Genomic DNA, 18,009 nt, shown 5'->3' on the forward strand with positions numbered 1-18,009 from the left:
ATCCATCCATCCATCCATCCATCCATCCATCCATCCATCCATCCATCCAGGAATGAGTGACTGAGGCTTTACTGGATACCAGTCACCATGTTAGACTTTCTTCAATTGCCTCAAACTCTCAACCCGTTTCCCTCACTTCCCTTTCCAGTTTGCTAGGTCAGCAAGATTCTTCTCAGAATGCTACCACACAAATTATCACCTGATTGCCTGTTTTTTTCCATGGGCCAGGAGTTGACCATAATTCACAAGGTAGAAAACTCCCTTCTCTGCCAGCATCCCAATTTAATAAACACACCACTCTCATCATTTTTTTTGCCTGGCTTTTCCCCCCGTGCTTATGGAACACACGAACTGTACTTTTTATTAATTAGCCAGATGTAACACTCTTAGAAGGGATTCTTCACCACATCCAGTTTTACAGTCTTTTTAAAGTAAACCATCATCTTTCAAAAGCTACTTCTTTATGGTTTCATTAGTGCTCAGATGGATTGATATTACATTTTGCAGGAGGCCATTTCAAACACCTGCTCATGATTACATTCCTAGTTCCATTTCTGTACTTAAAATTATTCTGATCCTCACTTTACAGTAATGTTGTCTTTATAATACCCTTCCAGTCACTTAAGGCATTGTGTGACTAGAGGTGTTTAGGTGAAAGGAGGAGGAAAAATTAGGGAAATACAGTGAGCATGGTTTGGAGAGTGCTGCTTAAGGACTGAAGTTATGTTTTTGACTGTGGCTGGTTCGTTGCAATAGGTACTGCCCAATCTGGTGACAGACTTGACTGTCAGTTTGAAATCTGAGTTCACACTTTCAAAATATGCTTAGGCCACACCCAGCTCCTATTTCTGCTCTCGGGAAGCCAGTGAGAAAGCTCCTGACACCATGCAAATTATCCTTCCAACAAAACACCCAAAGCAAACATAGAATATAACCTGCTCTAAAGGAGCCCTCTAGGCAATAAGGATCAGTAACATTATTTTGCAGCATGATAAAGGACTAGGTTGTGAAATAGGTACCAGGAACCCCAAATTCAATCCTTAGTTTCACTCTGGCCTCTATTTGACCTTGGACAAGTTGCCTTAGCTTTTGGGATCCTTGATTTCCTCCTTGTTAAAATGAAGGTGATGATCTGTAGGAGAGTAAAAAAAATTCTGTGCTTTGGGTGGGGGCAGGTAATGTAGATAGGGAAGTGGGCTGGGTGGAGGCTGAGAAGACAGGCAAGTACACGCTCTGGTGCCCCCCGGCCCCAGCCAGTTGTTGCTAAGGGGAATGAGAGCCCAAGTGGGGCCAGATGTTCCAGTTTGGCAACAATGCATTTTTAATTGTTGGTAACTAATTACAAAATTTTTGGACACTGAAGGGAAGAGAGGGGGAAAAGAAGCCACTTAGGAAGAATGCAGCCACAGGCCAACAGTTTGAGACCTCTGGATCAACACAGTTATAAGCTTCCTCCCAGCTCAGATGTTCCCTCTTCTAAGAGTATTAATATTTCAGTTGGGATATCATATTATTCTAAGTTTTAAAGACAGCATTTTATTCACCTGCTTCAGTTTACGAGTCCACAAATGGCCATATTATTATAAGATATTATTCCAAAAATGGTGACATTTCACTGTGTGTAAGTGGTTGGCCATCACTGGGGACATAGGTATGTCCTATTTCCCTCATCTAGGGGCCTTGACTTCACCTAAGCCTTACTTCACTTCTCTCCAGTGGAAAGAAAGGGTAGACATGTTCAAATTCTTAGTAATGACAATAACATAGAAATCTGCTTCTCTGCAGAGTGAGTCAACTAACCACACAAAACCACCCACTCATTTAGACACTTCAGGCTGACACATAAATATCTACTCAGCAAAGGGTGACTATTGAACTCTTTCATTGGTAATGTGTGGGAGTGGACCTAGATGCTAATTCATGTTGATGTGAGGGTAATACTTTATTTTGCTGTTGAAAAGTTCTATTTCAAAATGCTCTGTTTAAAAGACTTCGAGAATCACACACCCTCATCCCTCTGTCTCTCTGCTCCCACCCCCAACCGCCTTCAAATAGCTACCACATGGTGAGACCGCAAAGCATGTTCTCCTCTTGTGAGCTGTGGGAACCTACGTTTTCCCCCATTCTGGACTTTTTATCATCTAATTTACAGGTAGCCTGAATTATTTTGGGCTATTCTGCAAATCTCTATTTATATCCTGCTTGTCAGACCATTGGAGGAAGTTTCCTTTTGTGGCTCACCTTTCTGCGTATAAGTAGAGGCAGAGATCGTGCTTTACATTCATGCGTGGGCTTTCTTATGTGACCCATGGACTCACAAACCCCTGTGCTCTGATAAGTGACCCTATAATTCAAGTATGAGAGTTGACAAAGGCAAATTTATTTCATAGACTCTTGCATGGTTCAAAGATAGTGAATCCTGGCATGCTATAGATCGTGGAAAATGGTCTTCCCCTGTACTTTCTCTTCATTCATAAATACCAAGATTTTCTTTGGCTGGATATTTATGGGACCATTTAGCCTAGTGAGGTTTCTTCTTTAAGCAATAGCTTTATGGAAGATATACAGTTGTGGAGAGAGACAGCCTCAAAATGTGACTGCTCTCTCGGTTCCAATTTTTGAAAAAGCATGGGCTCGTGATGAAAGGAGCTGAGCGGCTGCCACAAGGCTAAGCTCAGCGCTACCCTGTGTACTTGCCTTATCTTCCAGTCATTTGGGCAAGTTCATGAAGACTGTGTTCTGGGGAGTCATTGAGGGGCTTGAGGAGTGTTGCTGTTGGCATTGTTGTTACCCTGAGTTCCAGGTTGTGTTTACTTGAATTCAAGGCCAACTGTGGCATCAGTTTCTCTGTTTCTTCCCCCTGTGGCAAAATGTGGTACCCTCACAGCGCTATGGTGCAGAGCCCCTGTCAGCTTGGATGTGCTAACACTTTATTATCTAATGATCTAATATGCAACAAGGCAAAGTGCCCATGCTCATCATTCTGACATAGAATGCCGGGAGAAGTGACTAAATTACTTTATGTACCATTAGCGCTTGCAGCTATGGTGAACTCACCGGCAGCATTTATGCAAATGCCTGTGAATTCACTCTAGTGGCTTTGTCAGGAAACCGTCTGACAGGCAGTTTAAATGCTCATTTTTTAAAGGGGATATATGTATTTTTTAATTTTGGTGTGCATGTGTTTTTCTCCTTTCCTCTCTTTCTTTCCCTTCTCCCCTTTTTGGGCTATTGGAGGACTTGCCTCCTCCATGGTGACTAGAAAAATGTGAGCACGTTCCAGAGCTCACCCATCAGTAGAAGCCCTTTCCAGGAGTGGGATTAAGTTCCCAATAGGGTATTCTTTAGATCTAGTTTTTTTTTTTTTTTATATTGTTTTGAATGTGTACATCCTTCATATTTATTTGAAAAAAAAATGGACCTATTAATCAAAAGTTTTTAGAATATAAACATGTTAGTGTTCATGAGCTCTGACCTGAGGTCCTACTTAGTTTTTTAGATCAAAGGCAGGTTCTTTAAAACATACTCACTTTTCAAAAATGAAAAGTGATTGAAATTTAGCTTTTGTGGGCATCAGATACAAATCAATTAAATTTCCCTTCAAAGTTATAATAAAGACTGCAACATAAAACATAAATGGGCCAAGATCTCAAGATAAATAAAAACCGTAGTGGAGTTTGGTCACACTCAAAATATTTTGAAGAATAAAGACTGATGATAGACTCACTGGGCCCATCTCCTGGCTGTAATTACAGCTCTGGAGAAATAGAGTCAGGTGTTCACTACCACCAGTGAATTCTGACCTTTTGGTTGTAGTGTTGCTTTACAACTGTCTCTGACAATATGGAGGTGTTCTTGATCTTTAGCATATGACCTTCTATAATCCTTTTGATCCAGACAGAGGCAGTTTTTGCTTCTGTCAGTTGCCCCTGGGTATCCAGCACCATTGACTTCCTGTGACTAGCTGCATTTAAATGTGTTTTTTGTTTGGTTGGTTTGTTTGTTTTTATGTTTTTACGGAAATGTGGAGAAAGATGGTTTGAGCTCGAAGAGATTACCCCAAATTGAGCCAGTCTCTTTTCCCTTCTGTATAATATGGTCCTAACAGGAGGATAGAAGGAGGATCAGGCTGTCTGGCTGAAGAGCTGGATTCTAGTTCATACTGCCATTAACTAGCTGTGTGGCCCTGGGAAGGTCACTTTGCTTCTGTGGGTCTCAGTTTAGTATGTCCAGTGAGAGTCAGGTAGCGTTCTCTCTAGGCTTCCTTTTAGCATGCACTATTTTGTGGTGCTCTGAACTGAAGCTATTGGCACATGACTTTCTGCAGAAGGTGACTTTGGAGAAATAGGACTTCCTGGGAACAGAGAAATCCACTGGTATTTTCTAATAGAACCCTTCCTTTGGATCTCCATCCAAGGCATAAGGTGTCAGTAAGGTGGACTTGAAATCGCTCATTCATACTAAGCATGCACTACATGCTAGACATTAAGTTAGGAGCAGTAGGATAATGCAGACTTAGTCCTTGCCTTCACAGAATATATGATGTGAATAGAGAGGAGAGGTACTAAGCAAAGTGTATGACAATGTAAATAGAGAGGAGAGGTACTAAGCAAAATTAGACTGGTACATCAAAGGGGGACCACAAAAGCAGAGGAGAGTAATGAAGTGTCAGGGAAGCTTTCTTTGAGGAAATCTCATTTATGCCAAAACCAAAGAGATGAGTAAGTTTTTACTAGGTGTCTTAGTCTGTTTTCTGTTGCTTTAACAGACTGGGTAATTTCTGAGGAACAGGAGTTTATGTCTTATGGTTCTGGAGGCTGGGAAGTTCAAGGTCATGATGCCAGTAGTGGTGAGGGCTTCCAGGTTGCATCATCCCATTGTGGAAAGGAGGAAGGGCAAGCAAGTGTGGGTAAAGAGCGCTCACTTTTATAACTAACCCACTCCCGCAATAATGGAATTAGTCTGTTGAGGAGGGTAGAGCCCCCATGATCTAATCACTTCTTAAAGGTCCTACCTCTTAACACTGTTGAAACTGCAATTACATTTCAACATGAATTTTGGCAGGGACATTCAACCATTCATCTATTCAAACCATAGCACTAGGCACAGGGGACAAAAAAAATTGCCAGGTATAGGAAACTGTGTGCAAGGGTTGTTTTGCTTAGGTGAATTCCAGGAACAAAAGGAGACTGAGAGGACTCCTGTTGCTCCCAGGCAAGGGAGGAGTGGCAGGAGATGAGACTGGGATGGCTGTGAGGGCTACATCATGCAGGCCAAAGTGGGCTGGTCAGGCCATGGTCTCGGTGGCAATTGTGAAGTGAGGGGGAGGTCAGGCAGGGCTTTGATGAACTCAGTTTCAATTACATGGGCTCCTCAGATCCCGTGAAAGCCCAGGGCAAGATTGCTCAGACCTGCTTATAACTTCACCCTTCGCTGCTGGACTTTGGAAACTCACCAGGGAGTTGGCTGTGCTTTGGAGCTGTCCCCCTAATTACTCCTTATTGTATCACTAGTGCATGTGTTCTTTATAGAAAGTCAAACATTTTAAGTCCTTTTTCCTTTTTTTTTTTCCAGATGGCTTTGTATTATTGATTTAGTTTTTCGTAAGTGGCTTAGAAAGAGTGTACCTTTTGACATCTTTTTAAATGTGTGGAGACCCTCACCTTTTCAAGGTCTTTTGAGTGGAGGGCGGCTGCATTATTTGATCCATTAAAATGTATATTACCCCAACAAAGCTTAATGAGTGAAAATAAACTAAAACAACAGAGAAAAATATACCCTCCCAAATTTCTCTCTCCCCTCCTACCAGGGGCAATGCCTGAGTGACAGCTCACACTAAGGGAAGTCACTGAAGGATGGAAGGTCATTTCTTTCACTCTTCCTCATTCTACAGAGACCCAGAAAGTAGATATAATCTGCTCACACTTAAACATAGCTTGTTTCTGTCAAAATCCATTCAGTGCTCTTTATACTTATCCATGTGCATTTCAGGGGTTGCATAGTTTCCTGGTCACTGGATAAACATGCCAGGGGATTTGGGGTCCACCCCAATGCCTGTACATTTCATATTGGCCTAGCCTTGCCTCCAGTCTTTCTGGGATTCCCAGGATGCTGAGAAGAATGTCCGTAAAATAAATCCAGCTTCCTGACAGAAATGTACATTCAAGGGCAGATGTTGGATGATGCATAGCTTCCCACACAGCCAACAGCCCTTCTGTGGCTAGTTTTGGTACAGAATCCCAGCCAAGCCCGCTAAGGCAAGATCATCTTGGTGAAGACCCAGGCTAAGTAGGAAAATACTGGTGTCATCTTTTGTGACTGAGGGTGGCATGTTACAATTTACCAATTTATTTTCCTACTTGAAAAAAAGAAGACAGGTGAAAGAGCAGAACATTAGGGTTAAGGATATCGAGATGTGTCATAAAATAGAGCACTGAGACCCCAGATTTTCAGGTATCAAATCAGGGCTTTTACTTTGAGCAGTTGAGAAGATGCCTTTTGTCTTTCCTTGAAATAGAAAGGATATGGTAAGTGGTCAAGATAATGCATAAGGATGTTAGTGAAGACTGATTTCCAGTGTATTCCCTAAGTAATTCATAAAGCAGGTAACACCAGAGATCCTAACACTGGGGATGTGGTGGCCAGCAGGATCTCAGCTTCAGACAGAGCGAAGAGTTCATGAGCAGGTGATCTATGTTCTGCTCATTTGACCATGGCACCACCGATAGCACTGATAACAAAGGAGAAATAGTGCTCAGACTTTGTTGCCATGCTTGACGATAACCAGGCCAGGTAGTAATCTTTATTATTCTATTATTATTTACTACCACTACTGTTGTTTGTTTTTAACTATTAGCATTTATGGATCATTTACTATATATGCCAGCACCATGGTAACCATTTTACTTATTAAGTCTTCCAACGAATCTCATGATATATAATAATTATGATCCCCATTTTACAGATGAGAAAACCGAGGTTTAGAAAGAGTCAGTAACTTACTCAAAGCTGCAGAACTAATGAGAATTGGACCTGGAATTTGACCTTAGGTCTGCCTAATAACAGTGCTAAGAGTAATAACATTAAACATTCCCTGAGCCCTACTATGGCGGGCACAGAGTGCTATAGGTACCCTGTTGTAAAAATGAGAAAACCAAGGCTAAAGAAGAGGGTCAATAACTAGCCTACAGTCACATAGCAATTAAATAGTAGACCCAGGGTTCAAACCCAGGAAGTTTGATGCTGAAGTCTGTACTCTCAACTATTGCTGTGGTATATTACGAGAAATTCCTTCCATCTCCTATCCTATTGTTCTTATTTTTTTCTTAACACAATCAAGGCAATTGTGCTGGTATCTTAAATAGACTTTTTAAAAGTTAACCCAGAGCATATCTTTTTTTAAAAAATGGGGCACATCATGTATATTTACTTTATAGTTTATTTTCCTTCAGAAACGTGAAGGAAATTTTTTTGGCTGGGACACATTCTGCTAGTCAAATTTTTAAAAATGCTTATTTTATTCAATGATGAGTATATTTTCTATGGGGCTGGCAAGATAATAAGGATGCTGGTAATATTTTATTTATTTGCAAGAATGTTCTAACTCATCTCCCTAGAAATCATTTGTTGGCCATATGGGCTCTCTGGCACGTGTACAAGGTGTGGAGGAAGGAGTCCATGAGAAAATGATGAGATGATGAGTTAGGCAGCCGTTAGGATACTGAAGAGTTCGGGAACCTCATGCTAGAAATAACATGTGAAACTGATTTGGATATAGGGAGGCTAGTTTCTTATATGAATTTCTTGACAAACCTGTAAACTGTGGGAAATTTCCAGTATTTGGTTGGTTGAGCTAATAAATGAGTGAATCACACCTGACTTATTTTAATAAGCACAAAGTGTGGTGTGTTGTGTGTTGTAGGGGGCATTTGGGGGCAAAGATTGTTGCTTTCTACTTATATTTTGGCTAGAAATGACAGAACTGTATTTAAAAACTTTTTTTTTTTTTTTTTTTTTTTTTGAGACAGGGCCTTGCTCTGTTGCCCAGGCTATGAAGTGCAGTGGTGCAATCATAGCTCACTTTAGCCTCAGACTCCTGCATTCAAGCTATCCTCTCACCTCAGCCTCCAGAGTAGCTGGGACTACAGGTGCACTCCACCATACCAGGCTAATTGTTTTGATTTTGTAGAGACAGGGGTCACTATATTGCCCAGGCTGGTTTTGAATGCCTGGGCTTAAGCAATTACATCCCTTTGGTCTCCCAAAGTGCTGGGATTACAGGCATGAGCCAGCCTGGTCAGAACTTTTTTAAGCCTCATTTTTTTTTTTTGTCTTATATTTGGTTACAAAAGCATCATAATCCCAATTGAATTGATTTGCCTAATTGATTGTTTCAAACCAAGCTGTCTCTATATTTATCTGTCACAGGAGTTTCCCTCACTTGAGAATTTTAGAGGCTTCAAATGATGTTCATGGGCAAGTAAAAGCTTTGATGTACTGTTCATAAACCCTTCTTAAGATGAGATATTTAGGAGCAGTGGCCAGGGGTTGATTTCTGATTTTGAAATATGTTTGACCATTTTCAGTTATATATGCAAAAATAAATTAAAACCAAGCTCTGCCACTACCTTACTACATGACTTTGAGTATGTACTTTGATTTATGTGGGCCTCTGTTTCCTCATCAGTTAAGGTGGGTCTTGAAAGAGCCCTTCAAGCTCTGATTATTTGTTTTTTGAACTCAGTTAACTAATTCTGTGAGAGGTTCTTCTATCGCTTAAGGGGCTACACACCTGCAGCCTTGGAACAGTGGCTACCGAAATGCCCAGGTGATGGTCATTCTAGGGAACGGACCCAATTTCCCTCCACCTTGGCCATCTCTGCAGGAGGTTAACAGTTGGTTCTAGGAGTTCTGGAAAAGCCACAGAAATGTAGCATACACACCCATTTCACCTCAGGGAGCTCTCACCCTGCATTCTTCTCCCCGAATTTCTTCAGCTGGGAGCATGTTGTGTACAAGCAGCTTGATGGTTAGCAGTGAGCTTTCAGACCACTATTTCCCATGCAGTAGGTGAGATAATTTTAGAAAATAGGGGAAAAACATTAAAACATTTTTAATGGTTATGTGTTTATGTTAATGCATAAACAAAACAATAACTCCAGCTTCAAAATCGATCTCACAGCTATTATTGCTTAGGGCAAGACTAAAGTTAAAGAAAAAGCTGATCTAAACAGACATAGTAGCTACATACTATTAGGTAAATAATAGTGTAAGTGGTACAGGGACAGAGGAAAATCATGACTGAAGCTTGGGAAATGCTGTTAGAGAGGGCTGTAAGGGTTGGGGGAAGTAATAATTCTTTCAAGTCACCGGGAAACAGTGTAGGAGCCTGGGAAACATTCTTTATTTTGAGTCAAATCATTTTTAAAAGAAAGTCCTTTAGGCTCAGTTTACCATTAGAATAGACTTAAATATCCTAACAGGATTAAAAAAAATAAAACTCCCAAGCTGCTGTTTTTTATTTTTAAACAATTGGTGTCTGCACGTCAGAGAGCAGAAATTAGTTTGGAAAGAGGACTTGCATCAAGACAGAAAATCAGCCAGGGTCCACCCAGGCAGCGCATTATGATAATATATACGGAACCAGCTGGACACTGAGCAAGGCTGACATTGTGTTGTCAAGGGCAGGATCGCCCATCAATTTCTGAGATAGAATTTGAGTTCAAATGACAGAAAGAGCAGCAACTGTGTTGAAACTGATGCATGGGGGAGGGGCAGGCAGGCAGGAACCACCGGGCCTAAAGGCAGGAAGTCCTGGTACCTCCGGAAGGGGGTGGCTCTGTTTTCTCATCTGGCTGCTACCCTTCCTTCTAACCTTAACATCTGTCAGCAAGATCCACCTGGGTCCTTGCACGATTAGAGCCCACTAAACGGGGAGCTTACTGGTGCTAATTTTAACCCCCAAGAGAATGGAATGCCTGCTGCTGAAATGGGGGCTAGGTCGACCCAGGAAACGGGACTCCACATAGCCACCAGTTGTCAACCTAAGAAGCCCATCATGGGTGTAGTGGCAATTGTTCATAACTTCTGGATGAATTCGTAACTTTTCAGCTACTCTGTACAGTTCCTTAACATCTTAATAACACCAATGATTCCTCTTTGGTTCATTTGCTTATTCATTCAATCATTCATCTATTTGACACTAACACATGTTTATTGACTGACTGCCAATTATATCAGACAATAGGGCTACAGAGGTGATAAGGCAGGGACAGTTGTTAGCATTATGAGGTAGACTATCATGTGAGTGTATTTATGTGCTGATATTAGACAAATAATGGCACACAGAATGATTTAAACTGCAATGATGGTTAAGTGCTATAAGGTACAAATACAGACTCCTAAGAGAGCTTAAAACTGAGGGACTCAGCCAAGTCTGAAGAATCAAGGAAACTTTTAAAAATTTTAAATGAGAATGACCAGGAGAGGGGAAAGCATATTGAAAATTCCATGTGGGGATAAAATATCAGAAGCTGTAGGGAGGGCAAATAGGGAAAGTAGGTTAGGTCTGAGATCCATTTTTGAGAAACTAAACCTGGAAAATTTCCATAGGTTGTTTACTCTTTGAGATGTGGTTCCATTGCAGTTTCTTAATCATGGGCTAACAGAACTCACTGTCCATAAAATGGTAGCATTAGAGCAGTGTTTTGGGTGATGATGGCGTTACTGTTATGATAGCGGTCGTTAAGTACTTGCTCTGCATCAAGTTCAGTGCTAAGCACTTTGTATGATCTCTTTTAATGCTCTTAACAGCCATGAGAGGGCACTAGTATTACTAATTTTACTTAACACATTTGGGAAACTGAGACCATCCTTTAAGGATTTGGTCGTGGCCAAAGTTAGGTTTTTATCCGCAGCTTTTGGATCTCCAAGTAGCTGACACAAGGGGTCCTCACCACTGTTTTGTTCTTATTGTTTAGTCAGTGCTAATCTCCCCTCCACACTGGACTTCAGAGGTGGAGAGAAATTCTCTTGCTATTTGAGCATGTAATATAATACCTGCTTCAATTGAAACAAATTGACGACATTACTCAAAGGCAAATTGAAAAGCCAGATCTATGCTAAATCCCAAGGGTAAGTTAGTTGGCATGTGCAGTGATATATGGGAAGGTGCTTTTCTGGGTTAAGATAAAAAGTCCTGGTATCACGTCACACTATCAGGCACCCCATCTCAAACTCCCTGTGCCAGCCCTGCAACTTGAAATACTCAGTGGACAGAAATGAAACTTTATAGAAATAAGGTGGTCATCATTCTTATCAGATGAATATGATGCCATCAGCATGATTTTAGCATCCTCGAAAAAAAGAGATTTACCTGGAGGAACACAAGAGAAAGTCTGAGGCATGGATTGCGGGACTGTGGCTTTTCTACTGGCCTGCCGTGGGCAAGTGGGCTAGGAGATGACCTAGTAATTAAAATCCTGCTTAAACGTATGCTGCCAGTCAGTTATAACAGAAGCACTAACATGGGTAACCAGAGAAAGAAAAGAAAAGAAAAAAGCGAAAAACAAAAGTAACACTCTTGAGCCCACAGGGTGCAGAAATAGATCTGAATGGACTGAGTGCCTATCTGAACACTAAGCATGAAAGCAGAACCCAAGTACTAATATATTTTTATTCCAATCTGTGAAATTAATCAATATTTTATATGCGAACATATGCTCCTGTGTTGCTGGCTTATTTAATTGACAGTTGCAATCAGCAGGACACCAGTTGTTCAAACCCACATTTTTCATCCACAGTTCTGGGGAGAAATGCAGCAGGAGACCCAGGGAACAGGGACATAGACAGTGTCAGATTTGAGGCCTCTTCTCAACCCTTCAGTTTCTTTCATCGACCTTGGGGCAAAGTAATAAAAATTTCAAGATAGTGCATATGTTGAATATGAACAGAGAGCGATGTACTTGGGCTGCTATTTAGAAGAATGATGATTAAAATGAACATGGTTGGTACAAATTGAGATACTTAATTCTTTATTTTTTTTGTGTGTGTGTGTATTTCTCTTTTGAGCATAGCTGGAGAAGCCAACAGACACTGAGCAGCTACTATGTGCTAGGCCTGAGGCAAATGCCGTTGGGTGTATTATCCGTGGGTTGGTGGGTGAAGGGGATATATCCCAGCCAGTTCCAATGTATTGGATCATTTCTTGATAGAGGAGGAAAATATATCTTTGGTCTTTCTTTGCCAAAATCTTCTGGCGGAATCATCAAACCAGCTGTGCTTTTCCAGTAACTATTATGTGCAACAAATCTATAAAGTCAAACCTCATATTCCTCTACCTTTTAACTTTGGCAGAATCCTAGAAACTCTCCTTGATTTGGTTAACTAAAGGCCTGTGGAATCCAATCCTTGCTGTTTAAAAGAAAAAGAAAGTTGGGGGAAAGTGTTAAGGTACTATTTTAGGATAGTCTATTTGTTAGTAAATTTTATTATTTTCATGATATGGGCAACATTCTATAGTGAAGACCATTGGAATGGACAATGTCCAGATTAAAAATGAAAGTTAAAAGGAACTGCCCTATACTTCAAAAATGTTTCTCATAGTGTTGCTATCGTTTGTATTAGATGTTCATACTCAGTGTGTGTTTAGCAGCCCAACATGTAACAATAGAAAAGCTTCTAAGCCTGGAAGTTTGGCAGCATTTTCGATGTTCCTGTGTTTAAATTGGCACCTGTGCTATTATATTAGGATGCAATTTTCTGAACTTGGAAATAGAAGAAGGTGGAGAGAGATTTTACTATAATTCATATGAGGGTCTGAGTCTTAGGGGGAAAATAACTTTACTTGGAAATAGAGTAGTAATATTCTGTAAAGTTAATAAATATCCACCCTCTATCCTGGGGATAAGAAATTGCACAACTTAAGATTTTATGGGACTTTGGCTGTATTTGTATGATTGAAGTGAATATTTTAGCCAAACTGAACAGAAATTTCAGATAAACACCAAATTGAAGGGTAGTTTGGGTGTTTTAAAATTTGACTATATTGATCAACATGGATTCTCAAAGTCTCAAGTCCAGTTGAATCCCCGAGATTCAGCTATGTCAGCTCAAGGTTGATATTAAGAATACTTAAGATAATGTATGGTAAAGCCCTTTAAAAACTTAACAATGCTAGTTAATTGTCAGGTATGGGTTGAGTGCAGAGTACTGTCTACCCAGTTTGTAAATGAATGAGGTACCTGTCTGCAAGGGATGCATTGACTAGTTGGGGTGATTTGCCTATGTATATACATGCCCAGATATATATAAAACACATGCATATATCAAGATAAGAGTTCAAGAAAAAGGGCAGTAAATAATAAATGGGAAAGATAGGAAGAGTTTGCTAAAGGGTTAGTGCTTTGTAGATGGATAGAAAGAGACACCTTTATGCAAAAGATGGATCTTTTTGGCAAGTAACTATTTGGGTGGTGGAAGTAAGTGGTATATCCTTCATAAAAAATATGCTGGGAACATGCAAAGGCTATTTGGAGACAGTGGATTTGGGAAGCTGGTCATTACCATCTTTCTTTTCTTCTTCCCTATTTTCCTTCTCCTTCTCCTACAGCAACTTCTCTTCTTCATCCTCCTCTTTATCAACTCACAATTTTTGCCCACTCTGTACTGAACTCTTCACATAGATTAACTCATTCAAACCTTACAACAACCCTATAAGGTGGGCTGTTTTATAACTATTATCCTCAGTTAAAGTGGTAGAAACTGTGGCTTTCAAAAAGTGAAGTAATTTGCCCAAGCTGGTAAATGGTGAAGCTGAAACGCGGGCTAGCTGAGGCCCCCTGAATCCAGAGCTGGTGCTCTTAACTGCTGCTGAGGCTGAAAATGAGACTGGAAAGGGAGAATGGGCCAGAATTGTGAGAGTGGACTTGATCCTGCTGGCTAAGTTTTGAAAGCTGGTATCTGAGGAAGGTTAATCTGGGTTTTGATAGGTAGACTGGACTTTGCATATAACTAATAATTATGTAGTAGAAATGAATCACAAACAGGCAACTGTAAGTATTTGCTCTTTGATGTCCAGACAGAACAGCCCAGACCCCAAAGAGTAATTTTTGAGGAAGTTGAGTCAGTACATCATGGAGTTGAGATGAAAGTGAACTTCCCACTCTTCTTTTCATGGCTTATGTGGGCAAAGTCAATGATACATATTCCTTTGCTTATGACATCACAGATCATCACCACGGAAACATCTGTGCTGTAACAAACGCTGGATTGTAGTGTCACTGAATGTGTCAGGGAGGAGAGGAAACTGGCTCAAAATGATAAGGCCTGAATAATGAAAGCTCACCAAAATACGTTAGCAATGGCAGCTTCAGTTGTGGAGAGAAATATAAGCAGAACTATTCTGAAAAGCACAAAGCAGGACTTGTGCATTATTAAAGGTTGGGCAAGGTTGGTTTCAAAATGCTGCTCACATTCAAAACATGGTTTTCTTAAAAAGTCACTATCTATGCTGTCTTGCGTGATGACAATAAAAATCCTTCAGGAACAGGGAGCTCATCTCCCAAACGGCATATAGAAAATCTTCTGCATAGCAAAGAAAGGCCAACTGGGGGACTTCCATGTGTTTTGGGAGAAGACGTAAAGATCAGGAGAAAATTGGCCATGATTGTGTTTGCTGTTTGGTAAGTCAGTGACAGAATTAGTTCTATGATTGCAGAAGTTAATAATTAATCAGTAAAAGATGAATCTGAGCCCTCCTAGGATTTATGTAAGTTGCACAGTGGTAGATCATGAACTGAATCCAGCCTTCAGCCATATTTAGGTTTGGGTTGCATAGCACCTTAAGAAATTATGTATTAGGCCGGGTGCGGTGGCTCACGCCTATAATCCCAGCACTTTGGGAGGCCAAGGCGGGTGGATCACCTGAAGTCGGGAGTTCAAGACCAGCCTGACCAACATGGAGAAACCCCATCTCTACTAAAAATACAAAATTAGCCAGGCATGATGGCGCATGCCTGTAATCACAGCTACTAGGGAGGCTGAGGCAGGAGAATCACTTGAACCCAGGAAGCGGAGGTTGTGGTGAGCCAAGATCGCGCCATTGCACTCCAGCCTGGGCAAAAAGAGCGAAACTCCGTCTCAAAAAAAAAAAAAGAAAGAAATTATGTATTAGTTGCTGGCAATTAAAAATAGAGATTTTATATGAAAACCTGGATTTACAAATGTCTTTTATAATCAGAAGAGCTTGTAGTGCTGGATCCACATTCTCAAATGGCAACAGGTAGGGCAAACTCAGAAACCATCTTACTTTTGGATGAAGCACATACTCTACATTTAGCCACAATTCCCACCAATCCCATTGCATTGCCTCATCCCATTTCATTGACTTACCTTCCTGCCCAGCCCTGTGAGCATTTGATTTTGTGATCCTCATTGGAGGGATTAGAAATTAATTGTTGTTCTTAGCACAGTTCCTAGTCTATGGAGGGCACCCCATATATTGCAGCTCTGATTAGTCTTTATCAGTTATAGGCTGAGTTATGAAAACTTGATCCTGAGATCAGTGGTATCCAATTGAACTTCCTGTGATGATGGAAGTGTCCTATTTCTGTGCTGTCCTATATGATAGCTACTAACCACTGTAACTATTGACTACTTGAAATGTGGCTGGTATGACTGTGGAAATAATTTGTATTTCATATTAATTAATTGAAAATTAAATGTAAATAGCTGCATATAGTTAGTAGCTACTGTAATGGGCAAAGCAAAAGCAGATTAAGTAATGGGATCAAACATCCAGTCAGCTGTCCTCATTTAGGATAGAAGGTAGAGGATAGACAGTTGGGCTGTGTGTGTGAACTTGTCCATCTTACAAGAGATGACTTATAGTAGGCTTCATCACCTAGGGTCATCTACTTCCAAAGCCGGAACCACTCCTTACTACCTGGCTAGAATTCTTGTCAATTCAGGAGCCTAAAACATGTGTTTTTACAAAATGTTTATGTGCACATTCATGGCCATAAGCATAAGTCATCTTAATTTTACATGGGAAGTCTGACTGTTCTCTGTCCCCTGAATGTTCAGTTAAGGGACTATTTAAGTACAATAACTGTACTTGTGAGTGAAAAAAGCCTAAATTATTTGATGAGCTGCTTGACTCCTACATTCACGACAGCATAGAGCCAAGAGCCAGTGTGAGTGAGGGTACTATGAGAAGGAAGCCTACAGAATCCTGCTAGACTGCTGGAGGGAGCTTCTCTTCTTAGGGCCAAGGGCGCACAGGCTGCCATCTCTTGAGGTTTTCATCGTGGACACACTGAGCACATCTAATGATTATATTGGTGTAAACCAGCCCGCAAGAGGGATTCTAAAAGATCCTTCTCTCATGCAACTTTTTCTTTCATTCACACCTTGTTTGCCTGGGAAATTTGTCACTGGCCCTCTCTACCGTGCCTGGTAGTCAGAGCCCTCCCTTTGTCTTTGTCATAGAGTTGAAACCGAGAGCCATCTACCAAGCTCTGGCTTATTGGCAAACTCACTGGCCTTTTTCCTGAAACCTGCCTGCCATAAGCCAACTTTTCCAGCTGATCAATAAGTGACTTCACTGCTTCTAGGGATATATGCATGGAGGACAAAACAAATGCCTGCCTTTTTCACTCCAGTTGAAGCTCGAATTATAGCTTCTGCCTCCACAGCCCTATCCCTGCCCCAGCAAAAAAAAAAAAAAAAAAAAAAAACCAAAACAAAACAACACGCTTCCTTAAAAACATAGAAATCTTAATGAAAATGATAGAAACAGTGTTGTAGCTAATTTTGTTAAGTGATGACTAATACCGATCCTCCTGTAATAGAAAAAAGAAGAAAACACACATGAATATCTTCTGCTTGGATCATTCATCCAATTGGAATTATACATCATCTAATCTTACAGTCAAATTCTGCTAAGAGGATACCATATCTTTTTTATCTTTGTGGGCAAACATCAGTGTAAGCCCCTGTTATAGTAGTGAATTGAATGATTCCTAGAATTCAATAGGAAGAGAAAGACAAAACCCTCTAACAAAAAAAGTAGATTCTACATGTTTTAAAATTTCTTCTTAGCAAAATTCATATCAAAAAATTTTCTAGAAAAAGACCAAGGTAATATGAACTGAGAGTAACTAATGAAATGTTAAATTATCTACATGCATCTATGTTTTTATTGCTGAATTTGGTCCTGCCTCCAGACATAAGGAGGCTAAAAATTCATATTCAGATAAGGAAAGGCAAACCTTGGCGAACAGATGGAGCAGAGTTCAGCATAAAGGTTTAATCCTATCAGGCCGATTCCTGTATGGCCATCTGGATAATCCGGCACACACATTCAAGGCCTGTTAAAAATACGACTCCAGCCAAGATTAACGTCACAGATTTTCCACTAGACTTGCTCATATTTGACTTTATGATTTTCCAGGCCCAGGAAGATTGCTTGTGAATAAAGACTTGAATAGTCCTTGAAGAAGCAGTTGCATATTTTTTTTAACCTGAAAATTGTTTCTCCTTTTCACAACATTGGGTGTCCATTTTTGGAAGGTTATTTTCATTTCCTTTTTTCCCCTTGGCTTTCATTTCCCAAACTTTTCTTACAACAGGACAATAAGGAGAATTGGACTAAAAATAATTTTGTGCACAAAAGTTCTCCTTGTCAGGAAGAAGAGAGTTATTTACTTATTGTATAATCAGAGGCAAGTGAGTTTACTATTGTTGCAACAAATATCACAATTGGATCCATGAATAATTCATTTTGAAAATTCTCTTACCCTCCATGACAATTTTTCCCCATTGCTTTGCAATGGAGTGACTGACAATCATAGAATAAGAGCGAGGGAAAAATCCCAAAGAACTGATGACAATATTTGCTTTTGGCTGCTCTAGGATTAATATTTTGTACATTTTAATTTTGGATTTGGCAGATCAAACGTGAGGTGGAAAACAGTGTAGTCACACTTTGAGTTATAAAATTCTGAGCTG

General features: G+C 40.3%; 1 protein-coding gene across 11 annotated transcripts in view; it reads left to right on the plus strand.

Moving 5' to 3' along the window:
* Window positions 1-18,009, plus strand: part of EBF1 (EBF transcription factor 1) — a 405,784-nt gene that overhangs the window by 278,550 nt on the left and 109,225 nt on the right. The window lies entirely within an intron of this gene.

The sequence above is a fragment of the Piliocolobus tephrosceles genome, chromosome 4, assembly GCF_002776525.5.
Source record: "Piliocolobus tephrosceles isolate RC106 chromosome 4, ASM277652v3, whole genome shotgun sequence".
NCBI lineage: Eukaryota > Metazoa > Chordata > Mammalia > Primates > Cercopithecidae > Piliocolobus > Piliocolobus tephrosceles.